This window comes from Schistocerca gregaria, chromosome X, assembly GCF_023897955.1.
Source record: "Schistocerca gregaria isolate iqSchGreg1 chromosome X, iqSchGreg1.2, whole genome shotgun sequence".
NCBI lineage: Eukaryota > Metazoa > Arthropoda > Insecta > Orthoptera > Acrididae > Schistocerca > Schistocerca gregaria.
Genome location: NC_064931.1, coordinates 388,156,669 through 388,174,667, shown reverse-complemented (window position 1 = coordinate 388,174,667; position 17,999 = coordinate 388,156,669). Strand labels below are relative to the sequence as shown.

The window sequence follows — 17,999 nt, the reverse complement described above, 5'->3', positions numbered from 1 at the left end:
CACCGGTGTCAATTTTTTTTTTTTTCCATTTCCAGGAGTGTATAAATCGCAATCACGATAGGCTACAATCCGACCTTTATCAAAATCGGAAACGTGGTTGTACGCATTTCTCCTCCTTACGCGAGGCATCATAACGTTTCACAAGGCATCGCCGGTCAATTGCTGTTTGTGTATGAGAAATCGGTTGGAAACTTTCCACATGTCAGCACGTTGTAGGTGTCGCCACCGGCGCCAACCTTGTGTTGAATGCTCTGAAAAGCTAATCATTTGCATATCACAGCTTCTTCTTCCTGTCGGTTGCAGTCCATAATTCACTATTATTGTTATTATTATTATTATTATTATTATTATTATTGTTATTACGAGACATAGTAACAATAGCATTCGCTAAAACGTGGCGCGATCGCAAACTCGGACAGTGCCCTAGATTTCGCGAGCTGTAGTTTAAACTGCTCGAACAGTTCGGAAGGAAGATTTCAATGTCACGTCAAAAGCGCGGTCATTAGAGACGCAATACCAGCTCGCATTACGCAAGGATGGGGAAGGAACTAGGCCGTGCCCTTTCCTAAGCAACCATGTCGCCATTTGCCTGGGCGACTTACAGAAATCGCGGGAAATCTAAATCTCCCGGTCAAGTACACAGTTTTAATCTGCCAAGAAGTTTCACATCAGCACATACACTCCGCTGCAGAGCTAAAATTTCATTCTGGAAGCAGTCCCACAGACTATTGCTAAGCCAGGTCTTTGCATTGTCCTTTCTTCCAGGAGCGCTAGTCCTGCAAGTTAGGCAGAAGAACTTCTGTGAAGTTTGGAAAGTAAGAGGTGAGATACTGGCGGAAGTAAAGCTGTGACGACGCGTCGCTAGTTGTGTTCGGATAGCTCAGTTGGTACAGAACTTGCCCGCGAAAGGTGATACCTCGCACAGTTTTAATCTGCCAGGAAGTTTCAACTCAAATCTGGGTGGCCGGCCGGGGTTTGAACCGCTGGCTTCCCGAACGCGAATCCTTCGTGCTAATCATTGCTCCACCTCTCTCGGTTGACCCGTTCGAGTCGTGACCTAGCACAGCACTACACATGGGGTATGTAAAACATCCTTTGTTTTAAGACGAGACATAACTAACTGATTGTTACTTTCAAAGAATATTTCAGTTTTGTGCCATCTTCTTGTGAACAGTAGCGCTTGTTAAAGAAAGTAAGATTGAGGTACAACGCTCCATCATCGAAAAAGTAATTTATAGACAAGGAGTGCATGCGTTTCGTTGGATAGCTCATGCAGAAAAGTTTTTTTAATTTTTTATCTAGTGCTTGAAGCACTTCTCCAGGAGCCTTTTCTGATTTATGTTCTTTAACTGCTTTATCGAATTCATCTCTGAATCTTTAGAGCTTGAATTTTTTTGTGCGCTAGAACAATACAAGTTACGTTAAATGTCCCCGGATATCCACAACAGCTGCCGCCTCTCAGATAAATTTTTCTTAACTGGAAAACGGCTACTTGGTATTACTAAAGCGTAACCTCCATTGTGTGAAATTTGACGCTTGCATCAGAATCTCCCTAATGACTTGGATGTGCACGTCCTCGCGCTTCATTAGGCTCTCTACATTGCGACGTCGCAGAAAGTGCGTAGACAGATTTGCACGCACCTCGCTCGTCACAGTTACACATCGAGGCGCTGCGTCGAGCTGTGGCTTGCAGTCGCAACTGAAGGTAACTTACAATCACTATGGGAACTTACTATGCACCAACAATTCGTGTAGCCTGAAGACTGTCCTCTAATCTCGAACTTTTTGCTTTTTTGTACCTACATCTCCATCTGTACTGCGCGAGTGGCGCAGGAGCAGGTTTCTTGTGTATCAGAATCGTTTACCCAATTAAAAGTGTCCTTCTGGCTGTTCTGGTTGTTTCTATTTAGTGCTCAATATTTCGATGACTGTTGTTTGATCATGTTGTTCATTATTGTTACATCATTACATTAGTTAGTTTTAAATTAAATATACTACACAATGTTTCACATAATATTACACTTCTTCCGGCTATTATTTAACCACTACACTAATTACAACTTCAGGCAACTGTTTTTATAAAACATTACTGAATTCTGACTTTCAACAATTCGGGCTAGGACTCACCACAATCTGTCCAAATTAGTGAGATTTCACTGTACATAGATCCATTAAAAAAATAAAAGGTGCTGTCATAATACGGTAGCTACAAACGTTAAAAATTGCCTACATACGTCATAAAATTCTTCACATAGTCCGCAACAACTTAGTAAAAACAGCCCTTCGATGTATGTACTCTTCCTGTACATATTTGCAGTACCGTGTTTTAGTTTCCTCATTCAGTGTATGTGGGACTCTACGAAGCGAAGCTACCTCGGGGAGACGGGAGGCCGGATCCGGATGTTTGAAATTCCGCCCCCCCCCCCCCTCTCCTTCCCCTCCGCCTTACCCTGGCCCACCCTAAATTCAACCGGAGGAAACTAAAGGCTCCGACTGAAATAGCATGGAAGCTCACCCTCCGTAAAAACCGAGCCGTGATCAGCGCTAGCGCGAACTATTTAACATTCAGAGCATCGGATTAAATAATGTAACTGTTGTTCAACTACAAATCCTTTCTTTGTACTCCCTTTTATTCTTTGTTAACCTGTGGCGGTAAATGTGGGATGGGCATTCGTAGGAATTTATGCGGGGAGGAGGGGGGGAGGAGGACGGGCAGGGCAGAATTCTGAAAATATCATTTTAATATACACTATAACGGAGGAATGTCTGGCATTCATAAAGAGTCGTAAAGGGATAATTTTGACTCTACATAAAATATCTTCAAATTCAAATTAAACAAGACCTTTTTCATATATGTTAATCCCTATCTTCATCCCTGTTATAATTATTTATGTTAGAATGAAGACAGTCACGCCCGGGTGAAATTACTGCTGATAAACTTTTCGGGGCATAAGGTCGTGGTCCAGAGGCTATTCTGCTTCTAACATTTTGTCCTTCGCAGTTCTGGACGAAACGTTAGGTGCAGAAGAATTTCGTGGACCACGACCTTATACCCCGACATGTTTACCAACATCAATAGTTACTTTATGTGAAAATTAATACATTACTCACTTATTTCAACAAAAAGAATATCTTACTGACTTATAGCTGCTTATGCTAACAAGTTTCATAAACTATAGACGTTCGTATACAGAGTGGTCCAAAACAATCTGAAAAGCTTGTAAAGGTGTTACAGGGCAGGTTTTGCTGAGGAATAATTGTCAAGAAAAAATTTGATACGCTGCTCCGTTTCCGATTTAATTAGCGTTCATGTTAGGCAATTAGTTCGGTGAGAAAAATTCAAGCACTTGCAAGCGGTGAAATGTGGTAATGCACAGACATATGTCTCTCCGTGAGTTACCACTCGTTCAAAAGCTCGTTACCAGTTAAATTGTCGCATTTTCGGAAGTGATAAATTAAAGTTAGGAAACCAAACGAAGAACACGTCTGGGGACGCTGTCTGTGGCAAAATGAATTTGCGCTCACAATGAATCGACGCAAATTAAATCGGAAACGGTGCAAAGGTCTGTGTGTGTGTGTGTGTGTGTGTGTGTGTGTGTGTGTGTGTGTGTGTGTGTGAATTTCTAAGGGACCAAACTGCTGAAGTCAACGTCCCTAGACTTACACACTACTTAAACTAACTCATGCTAAGAACAACACACGCACCCATGCCCGAGGAAGAACTTGAACCTACGACAGGAAAGACCGCACCAACCGTGACATGGCGCCCTAAACCGCGCGGCCACTTCGCACGGCTAGGAAACGGTGCAATGTATCGAAGTTTTTTCTTAACAGTTATTTCCCAGCACAATCTATCCTTCAACATCTTTACAACATTATCAGACTGTTTCTGACTACCCTCTGTCAAGTATTTACAGAGTCTTCTAGGCACATTTAGCATACATGGTGCATTTTATACTCAGATGTGTTGTGCATACGGCTTTGTTGTATTTTTTACTCAAGTAACTGCAATTTGCTAAGTGCACTTAGCATCAGCGATTTTCTGCACGTGGCTTTGTGTCACTGTACACAGCTGGTGCTGGTTTTGGTGCATTTGCAGAGGCTGATTAGCCGTTTCTTCTCCCTTCTAGATGATTTTGGTCTACAATCCTCTTCTTTTTTCCGTTCTTCTTCCTGCCCCTTCGTTCCCTTGAGTTAATTCACCAGCTGAAGTATGAACTTCTTCCTTTCTATTTTTATGTTCGTTACTATAATGAAAATTACCCAAGAATTAATTGCCGCCATGTGGAAGATGTTGCAGAAGACAAGTATAGGTCATCTCCTACATTCAGCCTTTGATCAACAACATCCATGCCATACTTTGTTGCATTATAGAATGTTATGATTTCAGGTTTTCTCTTTCCTTCTTTGTTTATTGCTGCTTCATCATGCTTTGTGATCAGAAAAATGGCATTTTTATTCTTCTTTCCTAGTATACGATAATGGTACAGTCTGCGTTGCCAGTCTGGCGCAGGGCTTATTTCAGCATTTGGCTTTACCTCATCAGGAATGTCGCAACGTATCGCATTCGTTATACCAACTAATGAAGCTTCCTTCTCTTTGAGCTCTTGTCTGTAGTCATGTTTCTCCTTGATTTAGAAACGGCCCCATAAGACGCGGAATGACATACTCTCCGACTGGTTGCTTCTCACTGTTCGTGTTCTCTTTTCTAGGATATGGAAAAGCATTACATATAGACTTTGCCATTACATCGACAGCAGTCCAGCATTTGAGACCATATTTGTCGGGTTCATTGCCTACGAATTGAGTGAACCTGCATCTTGTTTTGCTTGGTAGTAGCTGCTTGTATATGGTTATATTTTCTCCTGAGCGGTAAGAATGAATAAAGTTTTCCATGAAATTTCCTCAAATTTCAGATAAAAGAGCGAATCTGCAGGCCGGCTGGCGTTCTTCTCAGGTTAATTTTTCATCTAAACTGAGAAATCTGAGAAGCTCCTGAAATGATTTTCTTGGAATAGTGTCCTTGATGAAAAGGGCCACTGAAGAATGTGATCAAAGATCGATCACAGACATACCCTTAGAAGAGATGACACCACAAACATATGTCACGGCTATCTTTTCCAGTTCCTTAGGTGACACGGCAAGATGATTGTTTTTAGTAGTTTTCGAGCTTTTTACTCCGTGTATTTTTTCATGAGACGTGGCAATGCTTCGTCGAATATAAGATGGAAAGCAATGGAGGGAGAGTCGTGTACTCGTTGGGAAGTGTTAGAAGTGGGACCTCCTCTCTCCTTTGGCACCTCCACAGCGACTTTCTTCCAAAGATAAAAAACTGGCAATCTCCCACTCGAATCCATTCCTAGTGGCCACCTAGTGACCAACTTTGTACAGGTGTTCAGTTGGGCCTCCTGTGATGAATGAGATGAGGATTGACGTAGATCAGCATTTGAATCCATTGATCCCTCTTCGTCCCCAATATCTTCGTATTCACTTGTCTCCGACTTAAAATCCTCATCTTCGTCAGTGAAGTCAGTTCCCAGCTCAGAGACGGAATTCAGTATGATACGTAACATTTCTTAGTAAGTCCACAGTAACGAGACGAGTTCGAATACGTCTTTCACGTTTGTTACCTGAATGGTAGAACATAAAATGTGGTAGACTGGAACGTGCACGTGCCAAGACGTAATATTGAACAGCAACAAATCAGCACGATTGCTGATCGTTGCCACCTCATTATTGGATTAATTACATGTATTCAGAAGATAAATTAGAGCAGTGTCAACAGACCCCTTGCGCCATTCTAGGTGCACCGAAAGAAATGACCAAGAAATTGTAAACTTTTTGTAAATTTTGAAATTTGTGGTAAGGTCTTACGGGACGAAACTGCTTAGGTCATCGGTCCCTAAGCTTACTTATCTACTTAATCCAACTTAAACTAACTTACGCTAAGGACAACACATACACACCCATGCCCGAGGAAGGACTGGAATCTCCGACGGGGGGAGCAGCGCAGACCGTAACAACACGCTTCGGACCGCGCGGCTACCGCGAGCGGCAAACCATCCACAGACTCGCCGGCACACCGGACCTCAACACTAACCCGCCGAGCGGATTCGCGCCGGAGACCGGCACACCTTCCCTCCCGGAAAGCAGTGCGTTAGACCGCACGGCTAACCGGGCGGGCATTTGTAAATTCTAATACCTAATAAAGAGGAGAAAATAATTAGGAAAAGTCATGTGATTTCGTGAACGAAGTAAAGAATTTGGATAATAAACTGAAAAAAAAGATGGCAGCAGTCATTTTGACCACTTCTGCCGTTCTAGTAATAAATGAGTTGGTCCGTTCCCAGACTTGTCATGCTACAAGAACTATATTTTATAAGTGACGCAAAAAGCAATCCCAGAGAATTGATGGATATCCATGGTGTATGGCGTAGGAATTCTGTAGGTACTGAAAGCTCTGTACTCCGCGCCTTCTCTTGCCCCTTTCCGGCCATGTGGAAGCCAATCAGCCCCATTACATTGTTGCTCTATACAACGTCCTGTCATAGGTTAATGTGAATTATTCCGTTCCTCTCCCTATCAGAAGCGTGTGACTTTGAGAGTTTTTTCTATTACTGTTGCTTAGTAAATCGCCATGAGTTCGTAAAAACTGAAAATTCTTCTCGCCGTTATCAGTAATGAACGTCGATTGATACATTCCTGGTCACTAAAATTGCAATACCAGGAAGGATAGCAAATTACGAAATTTTACTTGTTGCCCGTATACATTAAAGCAGGAAGTATACATGATTGAATTCATAGGGTAGCAGCAACAATGAGTGCGACCTGACTGGGCATCGAGTCGAACTGAGCTTGGATGACAGACAAGGGCACGTCAATGTATGTTTCTCCAACTCTGTCTCTGAGTTCATAAACCGTAGCGGCTAGCAAGGTGGGGCGTACCAGTCTCCCAGTAATCCATAAACAAATGTTTTAAGTGGATGAGAGATCTAGATAACATGCTGACCAGAGCAGCAGTCAAACATCCTCTGTATCAAAGTAGGCCAGGACAGAACGGCCAACACGCGGTCTTGCGTTATCTTGTTAAACGATAACTTCACGAAGACCACAAACAAAGGGCACATCACTGACCTTAACATTTCAGAAAACTAGCTTCTACTAACCAAATTAACGGCTGTGGAACCCCATACCATCGCACTGGGTACTGAGTCCATATCACAATAATGGACACAAGCTGGTAACGTTCATTCTCCTTGGAACCTCCACATACGGATATGTCCCTTGTTATTCTGTACGCAGAACTGAAATTCATTTGGAAGGGTGACAGGGTTATTGTTGTGTCCAATATTGTCGGTCTCTGCTGGCTCGACGAGGGAAACCACTGCAATGGCCGCTGCTACTAACGGTCATTTTATATAGACCTGATGCAGGCATCGTATCATTTCTGAACCATGATTGGATATGAACAGTGGACGCTACACATCTCTGGAATGTTATATTATGCATGTATGACGCATATCCGTGCTGGCAGTCTGTGGTGGTCCAAACGACGTTGTACTGTCCGCGGCTCCTATTCTTGCTGAAAACAAGCCCGTCTCCTGATGCAAACTCAGTGACGTAACTGGACAGCTCTGTACAGCAGAGCAGACAATATGTCTATCCTCTCGGGCGCTAGTCGCGCGGTGCCGTTGAGGTCCTGTGTGGCAGGATCCTGTGTGGCCTCGACTGGCCACGATCGTGCACTGTCGAAATGAGACACGTGCTGGTTGACGCTTCTCGCCCTTACACGAGGCGTAATACGATGTTCTGACAAAAGTCGACATTCAGATGTTCTTGCTGAATGAGAGACCCGCAGTATAATTTTTATCTATATATACTGTGTTGGTGCATAAGTTTGTAGCGTTTTCCAGACGTTTAATAAACACAACACATTCATATAACCGGGATTTTAGTCATTAATAATGTAGTCTCCTTCATTATGTACAACAGTCTACCAACGCTAGGGGGAACATTTCGATTTTCCGACTGCAGAAGTCACGTGGTTTTGAGGGACAGAACACGTCGAGCCATGTTTGGAGCGCATTTTCATTCGGAAAGGAAGTTCCTTGGAGGCTGTTCGATCGAGAGTGGAAAAGTTGAAAATCTGAGGACGCAAGATCAGGTGAATAAGGTGGGTGACGAATGACTTTCCAACACAACTCCTGTATAGTGTTTTCTGTCAGTCTAGCAGAATGCGGGCAGTCGTTATCGTGGATTCGTGCTGTCTTCCTGGTCGTTATTCATGGACTGCGTCTGCAAGACGTCTCAGTTGTTGACAATAAATGTCAGCAGTGCTGGTGACACATCGGACAAGCACGTTTTTTACACTATACTGTAGCTGTTCCATCAGAAGCATAACATTATCTTTTGAGGATGCGCACAGGTATTTGTACGGGAAGTTGTAGTTTTGTTTGGGCTCAATCATTTCTTTCGTTTTCTTATGTTAGCATAAAGACACCACTTCTCGTGATCAGTGATGATACGGGGTAGGACTGGTCGGTGTTGTTCACGAGCCGATTGATGACTAGCAAGCAGAGATGCACATATTGCCACCTGCTGATTTTTGTAATTTTGGCTTAGAGCATGCTGTACCCACACACCCGATTTTTGTGCCTTCCTCGTTGCATGCAAATGTCGCGAAATGGTGGAAGTATCACAGTTTATCACGTCTGCTAGTTCTCGAGTACACTTACGTGGATCATTGTGGATTAATGCGTTTAAATGATCTTTATCAAACCTCGAAGTTCTTCCTGAACGTGGAGAATCCCTAATACCAAAACGATCCTGCTTAAAACGAGAAAACCATTTTCTTCTGATGCTCTGTCCAATGGCACTATACCTATACACGGAGCAAATGTGTCTGGCTGCCTCCGCTGCTGTCATTCCTCTAATGAACTTAAATGCTCCAATTTCGGTACTTGATTCTCCATTTTCTAGCATCCACAGCTCCACTCACTATCTCCAGATGACAAAAGACAATAGGTAAATTCAAATAGCAGCAGTGAACTACAAATAAAAAATGACATTCTTTAAATAAATCCATAGCAACCGAGATTTCAATGTGCAAAATTAAAAACGTTAGGAACTTATGCAGTAACCTAATATAATGTAGGTGACGCTACTCCTACTGACTTTGCCCGGTTTCACTAAAATGCTTCTCATTTGCGTATGCAAACTTATAGTACACTTTATGCCAATTCGATGTTTGTTGCATATCGTCTTCATTTGTAATGCCCATCATTGTAGATTGCTCACCGATCTATTCACCTTCTTGGTTTTCCAGCTACTTTCCAAACATTACTTTATATTTTTTAAAAACAACATTAGCTTCAGAATAAGTTGCGCAATTAAATGAAAACAGTACTCTTCATCACAAAACTTGTATTTTACAATCTTTTCAAAATAACTACTCTCGCTCAGAATTTAACGAAAGCACAGAATTTTTGACTGAATTACTGCTGGTGTTATTAGCCGTAAGAAGATAATAGTTGATTGCCACATCTCGACCAACCTGAGTTTACGTAAAATCATAGTCACAGATACACGACGTCTAGCGTAAAACAAGTCATATCCGTAGAGAAAAATAGATTTGAGCTGTGTTCCTGAAATGAACATTATGCAGCCAACTTAAACTGATATTTACGTTCAACTGAAAAAAACTTAAAGGCAGTTAAAATACAAAAATGTCTGTGAATACCCTGCAGAAAGTAGTGCAACGCTTCAAGTTACCCAATCTTCCCGCATTTCAAGCGGGCCCTTGATTTTATACCTTCAATTATTATTCGAGCTGTACAGGCGACTGCTGGACTTATTACCAATGCCTGCATATTTTTTTTCTGAAACACAGTGACGAACAGATGATGTAAAAGGTGTCACATTAAAAACTGCTAAGGTAGCGCATCGTAATTAGCTTGTTTCGAGAATATGCAGCGTCATCACATGCGTGCAGCATGCAGAGTGAATACCGCGGACGGTAACTTTCTTTTTAATTTTTTTTGACAAAGGTATCATTTCTGAAGGTGACATACGTCATACCCTGTATGAGTGAGACAGTGGTCCCCAAAGCAGGGCAGAATGAAAGGAGCTGCATAGGAGACGGCGAAACTTTTATGTAATAAATGTGCTGGAATAATATTCAGTTTTGTTTTTACATTTATTATTTGAACAGCATCATTTCGCCATGGAATACAGTATTTATTATAATTTCCAAAATTGCAATTTATACTTTTAAATAATTTCCAAATGCTTAAGGTATAGCCAGTAAAAATACAGAATTTAGACATTCCACAGGTAGTAAGTATACGTATTACACAGAACTTGATAGCTGACAAAAATTTCTCTCGTGCTGGAAACATTGTAGTTGTCAAAATCAGTGAAAAGGATGTGAGATTATGTGGCTCTTCTAAGCGTTTGTTACATATACCATCTATACAAAGGAACAAACCATCTTGATTTCCTTTCCTCTCTGTTCCGCTTTGATACTTTCCCTGCCGTATCACTTGCCCACAATGCCACGAGGCAGCACTAAATCTCGCGGTGAGCAGTGGTCGTAATGTTTGGCTCATCGATGTAGCCATTTCTGGCGATTGTTTTCTAATCTCAATGTATTCAGGTTTGCATCGTCTTTCGTTCGTACAAATATTTATTCTGTGTTCGATAATAGCTTTAGTAAGTGTTGTATTCTAAATCCGAACAGCTGTTTAACTTTCACATATGGAGTTCCAAACAGATAGCGTGCAATACTGTCTTGGCTGACCACGGTAATGGTTAGTTATATAAAGTTTGTATTAATGCTCAGAACCGTATATTAAAGTATTCTTTCAGAGAAACTAGCAACAGGAACTGTCCACAAACAAACAGGAAATCCAATTTAGCGTAGCAATAAGCCCACCCAGAATCACTATATGCAAATCTTGGTTTCGATATTAAGTTTCAGCAAAATAAAACTGTGATGAAACAGAAATTGTGACGTCGGCTGCAAGCAGGCATTGAATTGAATTCAGTGGCGATTAGTGAAAATCTGTGCCGGACCAGGACGGGAACCCAGATTTCCCGCTTTGGGCGAGCAGTCGCCTTAATCGTTTGGCTATCCGAGCACACTTACGGTCCGACCCAAACTCCCTACTCATCGCACATCAAGAGGGGCGTCCAACAAGTAATGCAACACTTTTTTCTGAAAGCAGGATGGTTATATTCAGAATTCCAATATACTACATTATTCCCTACTCTTTTGGCTACAAAACCCTATTTTCCAACATAATCTCCATTCAGTGCGACTGTCTGCGCCACCTTATGTTATGCTATGTTAACCGGGGACCTAGAAACGACGGAAAGGTTCCGTCCCCGCCGCAGCCGCAGTGGTCCGTAACCCCACAACTACCGCAGTCCACTTCACCCCTCCGCCGTCCCACACCGAACCCAGGGTTATTGTGCGGTTCGGCGCCCGGTGGACCCCCCAGGGAACGTCTCACACCAGACGAGCGTAAGTTTGCCTGGTAGAGTAATGGTGGTGTAAGCGTACGTGGAGTACTTGTTTGCACAGCAATCGCCGACATAGTGTAGCTGAGGCGGAATAAGGGGAACCAGCCCGCATTCGCCGAGGCAGATGGAAAACCGCCTAAAAACCATCCACAGACTGGCCGGCTCACCGGACCTCGACACAAATCCGCCGGGCGGATTCGTGCCGGGGACCGGCGCTCCTTCCCGCCCGGAAAGCCGTGCGTTAGAGCACACGGCCAACCGGGCGGGCTTTGCGCCACCGTACTGGGAGGGCCTGTACGCCCGCATGATACCGCTCTTTACTGGTCGTCGTTGGAGATAACGGCTTCCTTCATCAATAACTGCCCCATCATCAACATACTGCTTCCTGTGGAGTGCATCCTTCACTGGGCCAGACAGACAGTAGTCGGAAGGTGCGAGATCTGGGCTGTAGGTTGGGTGAGAAAGAACAGTCTAATGAAGTTCTGTAAGCTCCTCTCAGTGCTCAGGCTTGTGTGAGGCCTCGCGTTCTCATGGAGAAGGAGAAGTTCGATTGAATTTTTGTGGCGACGAATACGCTGAAGTGGTTTTCTTCCTGAGGGCAGCACAATACACTTCCGATTTGATCGATGCACCGTGAGAGAGGACATCAAACAGGGAGAAGAGATAGTGGGCGCCTCTCCATGGATAGCCGTTTTGATCCGGTTACAAGTGATGAACCCATGTTTCATCACCTCTAACGATATTCGACAAAAAATTGTCTCGATCAGCGTCGTAACATCTACATCTACATCCATACTCCGCAAGCCACCTGATGGTGTGTGGCGGAAGATACCTTGAGTACCTCGATCGGTTCTCCCTTCTATTCCAGTCTCGTATTGTTCGTGGAAAGAAAGATTGTCGGTATGCCTGTGTGTGGGCTGTAATCTCTCTGATTTTGTCCTCATGGTCTCTTCGTGACATATACGTAGGAGGGAGCAATATACTGCTTGACTCCTCGGTGATGGTATGTTCTCGAAACTTCAACAAAAGCCCGTACGGCGCTACTGAGCGTCTCTCTTGCAGAGTCTTCCACTGGAGTTTATCTATCATCTCCGTAACGCTTTCGCCATTACTGAATGATCCTGTAACGAAGCACGCTGCGCTCTGTTGGTTCTTCTATCAACCCTATCTGGTACGGATCCCACACCGGTGAGCAGTATTCAAGCAGTGGGCGAACAAGTGTACTGTAGCCTACTTCCTTTGTTTTCGGACTGCATTTCCTTAGGATTATTCCAATGAATGGCAATCTGGCATCTGCTTTACCGACGATTAATTTTATGTGGTCATTCCACTTTAAATCACTCCTAATGCCTACTCCCAGATTATTTATGTAATTAACTGCTTCCAGTTGCTGACCTGTTATATTGTAGCTAAATGATAAAGAATCTTTCTTTCTATGTATTCTCAGCACATTACACTTGTCTACATTGAGATTCAATTGCCATACCCTGCACCCTGCGTCAATTCGTTGCAGATCCTCCTCCATTTCAGTACAATTTTCCATTGTTACAACTTCTCGATATACTACAGCATCATACGAAAAAAGCCTAAGTGAACTTCCGATGTTATCCACAAGTTCATTTATATATATTGTGAATAGCAACGGTCCTACGACGTCGGCCGGTGTGACCGAGCGGTTCTAAGCGCTACTGTCTGGAACCGCGCGACCGCTACAGTCGCAGGTTCGAATCCTGCCTCGGGCATGGATATGTGTGATGTCCTTAGGTTAGTTAGGTTTAAGTAGTTCTAAGTTCTAGGGGACTGATGACCTCAGAAGTTAAGTCCCATAGTGCTCAGAGCCATTTGAACCATTTGGTCCTACGACACTCCCCTGCGGCACACCTGAAATCACTCTTACTTGGGAAGACTTCTCTCCATTGAGAATGACATGCTGCGTTCTGTTATCTAGGAACTCTTCAATCCAATCACACAATTGGTCTGATAGCCCATATGCTCTCACGTTGTTCTTTAAACGACTGTGGTGAACTGTATCAAACGCCTTGCGGAAGTCGAGAAATACGGCATCTACCTGGGAACCCGTGTCTATGGCCCTCTGAGTCTCATGGACGAACAGCGCGAGCTAGGTTTCACACGATCGTCTTTTTCGAAACACATGCTGATTCCTACAGAGTAGATTTCTAGTCCCCAGAAAAGTCATTATACTCGAACATTATACGTGTTCCAAAATTCTACAACTGATCGACGCTAGAGATATAGGTCTATAGTTCTGCACATCTGTTCGACGTCCCTTCTTGTAAACGGGAATAACCTGCGCCCTTTTCCAATGTTTTGTAACGCTGCGCTCTTCTAGAGACCTACGGTACAGGGGAGCAGTTCCGCATAGATGGTCCACTGTTGGTCTTTACGGTCTTCTGATACGTAACAAAGAAACCCAGCGAGCTCACAGCTTTGAGTACCCTAAATGGTGGACGGGTGTGTCAGAACTACCACAGAGACGTCCAGTTGTGCAGCGAGGTGTTTGATGGTGATCCATTGAACCTCGAATGAGTGTGTCCGCACGTTCCAGCCTTGCCTGAGTCACAGCTGTGTGCGGCCGGCCAGAACGCGGGAGGTCTTACAGGTTTGCGCGACGCTGTTTCTGTGATGACGATGCTTCACCCAACGACTCATCGTGCTTTTATTCAGTGCCAGGCAAGCGCCTATGGAATACCTGCACTGCTCTGGTTTTTCGCCAAAAGGGAATCAATGACAGCTCTGTGCTTGGAACGCACCCCCGTTACAGACGCCATTTTGTTGGCTGCGTATAGTGCAGCCACGTATCAGAACTTCATGAAACTGTAAGGGCTGAAGCGAAAATATTCCACGATGTCCCACAACGAATTCCACAGTTTTTCAACTGAAACTGACCGAGAAGAAAAGCATTGCATTGCTTATTGAACGCCCCTCGCACTTATGTAACGCCCACTGTCCACCTTGCACACTGTCCGCCCTCTCACGCTGATTCTGCTAGAGTTCGGAAGGGAGAGTGCGTACCCTCTGACAGGATCCTTAATGGCCGTCGAGGTGTATGTATATTTAGAATATATATTTATGTGTGTGGTGTCTGTTCTTTCGGACATAGTAAGTAAGTGTGCGGGAAGTTGCGAATTTAGATCGGACAGGAAGCGTGTTCGGGCAGCAAGCAGTTAAGCCGACCGACCGCATATAACTGGGAAATCCGGGATTGACTCCCGGCCCGACACAAACTTTCACTTGTCGTCATTGAATTCTTTTCAGAACCCGATTTCGACCTATGGCAGAATTTCTGTTTCATCATGTACTATATGTACGGCTGCAGAATCAAGAATTTTGCCTGGTCTTTCGAACATGCCCGAAAGAACAGACACCACACATACAGGGTGGTCCATTGATAGTGACCGGGCAAAATATCTCACGATATAAGCATCAAACGAAGAAACTACTAAGAACGAAACTCGTCTAGCTTGAAGATGGCGCTATGGTTGTCCCGCTAGATGGCGCTGCCATAGGTCAAACGGATATCAACTGCGTTTTTTTTTTTAAGAGGAACCCCCATTTTTACCACATATTCGTATAGTATGTAAAGAAATATGAATGTTTTAGTTCGACCACTTTTTTAGCTTTGTGATAGATGGCGCTGTAATAATCACAAACGTATAAGTACGTGTATAAGTACGTGGTATCACGTAACATTCCGCCAGTGCGGACGGTATTTGCTTCGTGATACATTACCCGTGTTAAAATGGACCGTTTACCAATTTCGGAATAGGTCGATATCGTGTTGATGTATGGCTATTGTGATCAAAATGCCCGCACGTTCACCGGATCTGACGTTCCCGGATTTCTTTCTGTTGGGAAAGTTGAAGGATACTTGCTATCGTGATCCACCGACAACGCCTGTCAACATGCGTCAGCGCAGTGTCAATGCATGTGCGAACATTACGGAAGGCGTACTACTCGCTGTTGAGAGGAATGTCATTACACGTATTGCCAAATACATTGAGGTTGACGGACATCGTTTTGAGCATTTATTGCATTACTGTGGTATTTACATGTAATCACGCTGTAACAGCATGCGTTCTCAGAAATGATAAGTTCACAAAGTTACATGTATCACATTGGAACAACCGAAATAAAATGTTCAAACGTACCTACGTTCTGTACTTTAACTTAAAAATCCTACCTGTTACCAACTGTTCGTCTAAAATTGTGAGCCATATGTTTGTGACTATTACAGAGCCTTCTGTCATAAAGCGAAAACAGTGGTCCAACTAAAACATTCATATTTCTTTACGTACCACACGAATATGTAATAAAAAATGGTGGTTCCTATTTTTAAAAAAACACAGTTGATATCCGTTTGACCTGTGGCAGCGCCATCTAGCGGGCCAACCATAGCGCCATCTGGTTTCCCCCTTCAAGCTGAACAGGTTTCGTTCTTTGTAGTTTTTTCGTTTGACGCTTATTTCGTTAGATATTTGGCCCGGTCACGATCAATGGACCACCCTGTATAAATAAATCTGTACCATCTGAAAAATACTGTATTTTTACCGTATTAGTGGCTACCGAGAGGGAAGACCATCGTGTTCGGCGCATGGCTCTGGCGCATCGTACTGCATCTGCAGCAGCAATTTGAGCAGCAGGTGGCACCACAGTGGAACAACGAACTGTTACAAACCGGTTACTTCGAGGACAGCTCCGAGACATACGCTCTGTAGCGTGCAATCCACTGGCCCCAAACCACCGCCTTTTGCGACTTCAGTGATGTCAAGCGAGAGCTCATTGGAGGACAGGGGTTAGGTCTGTTGTGTTTTCTGATAAAAGCTGGTTCTGATTTTGTGCCAGTGATGATCGTATATTGATTAGAAAGAGGCCATTTGAGGGACTGCAGCCAACCTGTCTACGTGCTAGACACACTGGTCCGCCACGTGGAGTTACGGCTATGTGATTTCGTGTGGTCGAAGGAGAACTCTCGTGGTTATCCCAAGCAGCCTGACTACAAATTTGTACGCCAGTCTTGTATTTCGACCTGTTGTGCTCCCATTCATGAACAGCACTCCTGGGGTGGGGGGTGGGGGGGGGTTGGTTCCAACGGGATAACGCACGTTCACATACCGCTGTTGTAACCTAACATATTCTACAGAGTACCGATATGTTGCTCTGGCATGCCTGATCATCAGGTTTGTCTGCAATAGATCATATAAGGGACATCGCACCACAATTCGAGTGTCATCCACTACCGAAATAAACTGTCCCTGTATTGGTCGACCAATTCCAGCAGGCATGGAACTCCATCCCACAAACTGACATGCGGCATCTGTGCGACACGGCGCATGCAGATTTGCATGCTTGCATTCAACCCTCTGGCGGTTACACCGTTTATTAACGTACCAGCACTTCATATTTGCAGTGGCTTATCTCGCGTTTAGATAACTTGTGATTTTACGGAGTGAATCACTTAAATATGTTATCTAGAAAAATGTGTTTCCGAAATATTATTACTCTACATTTGCTATTTTTTGGTGTTGCGATTTTTTTTCGGTCATTGCATTTAAATGTGTGTGTGTGTGTGTGTGTGTGTGTGTGTGTGTGTGTGTGTCTGTGGGTGTGGGTGTGGGGAGGGGAAGGGGTGCTCTGCACTATCTGTGTCTTTAATGTTCAGGAAAGCGTTAAATCTTGTCTGTCTTGAGGCGAAATATGCACTTCTTCTACAGCAGTCAAAGGTTCAATAATAAGACGTAGGATTTTTTATGTAACATTATATTTCTTTGGTTCTTATCCTAGAAATTTGGTTTAATTCACTGCTGGGTCCTTTTTCTCTGTAGAGCACCATCACCTCGAGAAACTTCCACCGCGACGAAAATTAGTGAACATCACATGTAGAGCATTAGCTTCATGTAATTTGAAATACGTACCTGTCTATTCGAAACCGGTAAAGGCGGTATTTGTTCCCAATAAATAGCGTTATTACCAGTGGCGGGTCTTAAGGGGGGTAGGACGTCAAACGGGCCAACTCGGAGCGGGAGAGGCATCACAGGACATTTTAATTTCCAGTGTCTATACTTTTACAAATAAATTTATACAACTTTGTCAGCATCACTAGGAAGTATTCAGGATTCACACTCATTGCAGTGGAAGTTCGGAAACGTAAAAAAATATTATTTTTTTTACGTGTGAAATTTCATCATGTTTTCACTTACTAATGGCTGCATTTGTTGCTATGGGTACACTTTTCTTCATACGGTAGAGAGATTCTTCGATGAATTTTGCACAGCATACATACCATACACTACAGGTGTATGAAACTCTAGAATTTATTTAATTTATGAAAAAACGAATGATCTGTTGTATTTTAAACTTCATGTTTAGAAAAAACACAAATTTTGTAGTTAATTACCTCAGTTTTTACCACAGTTTTTGATAGATTTGGAAAATTCTAGATTTTCATACACCTTGTG

At 43.4% G+C, this 17,999-nt stretch overlaps 1 protein-coding gene across 4 annotated transcripts in view; it reads left to right on the top strand.

Annotated features, from left to right (window-relative positions):
- Positions 1 to 17,999, top strand: part of LOC126298774 (1-acyl-sn-glycerol-3-phosphate acyltransferase alpha-like) — a 588,589-nt gene that overhangs the window by 452,727 nt on the left and 117,863 nt on the right. The window lies entirely within an intron of this gene.